Source organism: Pongo pygmaeus, chromosome 12, assembly GCF_028885625.2.
Source record: "Pongo pygmaeus isolate AG05252 chromosome 12, NHGRI_mPonPyg2-v2.0_pri, whole genome shotgun sequence".
NCBI lineage: Eukaryota > Metazoa > Chordata > Mammalia > Primates > Hominidae > Pongo > Pongo pygmaeus.
The window spans coordinates 32,567,400-32,571,348 of NC_072385.2; the positions used below are offsets into that span (position 1 = coordinate 32,567,400).

General features: G+C 44.6%; 1 pseudogene; it reads right to left on the reverse strand.

The window, feature by feature from the left end:
• Positions 1 to 874: 874 nt before the first annotated feature.
• On the reverse strand, positions 875 to 1,712 carry LOC129030808 (lysosomal Pro-X carboxypeptidase-like; annotated as a pseudogene).
• Positions 1,713 to 3,949: the final 2,237 nt, after the last annotated feature.

Here is a 3,949-nt window from a genome sequence, read left to right on the forward strand (position 1 = left end):
CCACACAGTTCAAAGTCACTAAGTCATTAAATCCAGTACAAAAGAAATGGCTCCCATTTCCTGGATTGGCATCAGACATCCTACCAGCTGCAATTACATCATTTTTATCTATCGTCTGCTTTTCCTTTTGTGGGGGAGTAGGGGTGGGGTCTTATAAATGGGTCAAAGAGACTTCAACCTCAAAACCAAGGAGAAATCCCTGCTTGTGGAGAAACACAGGAAATGACTCTTTCTCTGTGAAAGGCAGTCAGGAACTCTGCTCCAGTGATGAGGGCCACTGATGGTGTGGGAGAGTGATCACGAAGAGAATCTTCCTGGAGGTGGCACAAAGTCAGCAAGAGCCCAGGAAATCACACTCCTGAGATGGCTGCTGTCACCACCATCACCCTCTCTTCTGTCTCCCCTCGGTGCCATCAAATTGAGTGAGGAACAAGGGAAAGTAACTACATGTAGAAAACCAAAGTGAACAGGAATGTGGGTGGTGTGAACATAAAAGGAGAAACTAAAAATGATCAAAAGTTTCTCCTGCACTGTGGTGGAAATCTCTGATCCATTTCTTCATGTGTCTAACTTCCAAGGAGGGGGCTAACAGCACAGACATGGGACCAAAGGCCCATGTTGGCTCAGAGATCTAAACGGTGGGCCCCTCTGAGATGGTAACTGCAACCAAGGTGTCTGTGATGTCCTTGGTTACTCCACCTCCTGACCAGGGGTCTAGTTTGCCATTGCTGAAAACGATGTCCACGTGTGAACTCATGTTTTTGCCTCCACACACAGTAGTGATCCAGGAGGGCCTTGGTCTCACACCCCACTGTTTAAAACAGTTATCAGAAAACTCCTTCAAGTTCCACAAGTGAAGTTCAAACAAAAAACGCTATAAAAAGTTAGATGCATAAGGACAGCTCACCACTGCACGTCACCCAGTCTTCAGAGATCCAGTCTTTCAAATGTCGAATGTCAGGAAGCCGTTGCAAACTACCGTCCATATTTGAGAGTCGATTAATGGCATCTCAGGACCTACAGAGGTTCTCTGAATAATATGAACCACGTTTCCTAAAATCTGTAGTTACGATCTTCATAAATACACCACAAGATACCAAATCCTTAAACTGCCAGATAAGGGCAGAAGTTGCAAGAGCTCCAACTACCATATGAGGGTATTTCATTCTGAACTAGGCTGCAAGCATGCCACCATAGGGGCCCTAGAGGGCCATGACAGGGTGATTTTCAGCTCCTAGGACTGTTCTTTTCAAGTGTTTGATTAGCTCTGCAAAATCAGCCAGAGCTTGCTCTGATGTCAGGAGATCCAAGTGTCCAGAATCCTTGAATGGGTCATCACAGGGCAGGGACTCTCCGCAGTATCGCTGTTCCGCATACACCAACATAGCTTTCAGTTCCTCAGCCCCATCCCACATGAACCACGTATTATTGCGGAACCAGATGATGTCCCTGTCATATTTCTTCCAATATTTATCTGCTATTAGATACTGCTGTTAAAAAGTTTTCACAGCATGAAATCCAAAATGATCAATCCTCAGTTGGAAGTGGAGAACTGAGTTGTTCTCGGCAACAGCCGGGTGAGATGCGGGGTTGTCTGGTGAGCGCAGGCTGCCGAGAGTCCTTAAGGCTGGCTGGAGGGCTGTGGTGGTCCAGGGCACCAGGAAAGCCAGGAGCAGGAGTAGGAGCAGGAGCAGGAGGGCTTGGTGGCCCATGGCTCAGGCTGGTGGCTGCGGTGCAGGTCTAAAGCCATGTTAAATCAATGTTTTCTCTATTTAAAAAGTAATTTTCTAGTTTTGAGGCTGAGTTTAAGAGCAGATCATTTTTCTCTGAGTAAGCCCTTAGACGACCAAGTATCACCAGATAAGAGTTAAACAAAAGTAAATTCAACAGCTGCCTTCCACCCAGAGCTGGGAGGGAGTGGACAGCCCCTAGACTGGGGAGAATATAGGGCAGCTTTATGGAAAGCGGGGCTGGGAAATGTCAGACGGCTTGGGCTATTCTAACAAAATACCACAGACTGAGTGGCTTTAACAACGGAAATTTATTTCTCATAGTTCTAGAGGCCGGAAGTCCAAGATCAAGGTTCTGGCTGATGTGGTTCCTGGAGAGGGACCGCTTCCTGGCTTGCAGATGGCCACCATCTCACTCTGTCCCCGCATGCAGAGGACGGGGATCTGGTGTCTCTTACTCTTCTTATAAGAACACTAATACCATCCTTATGACCTCATCTAAACCTAATTGTCTCCCACAGGCCCCACCTCCTAATATTATCCCATTGGGAATTAGCATTTCAACATATAAATTTGAGGGGGATACAAACATTTAGTCTATAGCAAGGGAGAATTCCACCAGCAGATGTTGGGCAGTGCACAAAAATAGTCCAGGCTGGGCTAGGCGTGGTGGCTCATGCCTGTAATCCCAGCACTTTGGGAGGCTGAGGCTGGTGGATCACCTGAGATCAGGAGTTCAAGACCAGTCTGGCCAACATGGTGAAACCCCATCTCTACTAAAAATACAAAAAATTAGCCGGGTGTGGTGATGGGCACTTGTAATTCCAGCTATTCTGGAGACTGAGGCAGGAGAATCACTTGAGCCCGGGAGACAAAGGTTGCAGTAAGCCAAGATTGTGCCATTGCTCTCCAGCCTGGGCAACAAGAGCAAAACTCCATCTCAAAAAAAACAAAAAAGTCCAGGTTGGAAAGGCCCAAGAGCTGCTTCCTCTGCGAGTCTAGCTGGGAGCAGTCATGGCTGTGATGAGGGAGCGGTCATGGCTGTGATGAGGAGAGGCTGGGCACTCAGGGCTGGCCCAAACATGCACACATAAACCACAGTCAGATTGCATCACTAACAGCCATTCACACGCCTTTAATTCAGACCTAGCATTGAACCTAGAATCAAACTACTGCACTATTACATGTTGCACCATCTTGTATACAAGGAGACTTCAAAAAGCTCATGGAAAACTACAACTAACAGATTAAAATAAAAAATATAAACTTTCTCAATATAGGCTCCATCAAGTTCAAGACACTTTTGTAAGTGATATTAGCCTTCTAGTCAACCCTCAGAGAACTGAGGGTCCTGGGAATTTAACCATGTCAATACAGTCATTTTTACATTTATTAACCGAAGAAAAATGAGTGCCCTTTAAGAATTTTTTAAGATTAAGATATAAAAAAGAAGTCAATCAGGACTATAAGTTGGATGCCTAATGATTTCCCACTGAAACACTCACCAAATTACCCTTGTTTGATGAGAGGAATGAGCAGGAGCATTGTTATGATGGAGAAGGACTCTCTAGTGAAGCTTTCCTGGGCATTTTTCTACTAAAGCTTTAGCTAACTTTCTCAAAACACATTCAGAATAAGCATATACTATTGTTCTTTGGCCCTCCAGAAAGTCAACTAACAAAATACCTTGAGCATCCCAAAAGACTGTTGCCATGATCCTTGCTCCTGACTGGTCCACTGTTGCTTTGGCTGGATCACTTCCACTTCTTGGTAGCCAGTGCTTAGATTGTGCTTTGTCTTCAGGATCATACTGTAAAGCCACATTCCATCTCCTGTTATAATTGTTACAATTCTTCAAGAAATGCTTCAGGATCTTGATCCCCTTGTTTAAAATTTTCATTGAAAACTCTGCTTTTGTCTGTAGCTGATTTGGGTGCAACAGTTTCAGCAGCCATCAAGTGGAAAGTTTGCTCAAGTTTAATTTTTCAGTCAGAATTACGTAAGCTGAACCAATTGAGATGTGTATGGTGTTGGATATTTTTTCTGTTGTTAATCATTGGTCCTCCTCAATTAGGGCATGGATAAGATGAATTTTTTCCTCAAAAATTGATGTGGATGGTCTGCTGCTGTGGGCTTCATCTTCCATATCATCTTGTTCCTTCTTAAAATGAGCTATCTGTTCATAAACTGCTGACTTCTTCAGAGTATCATTCCTACGT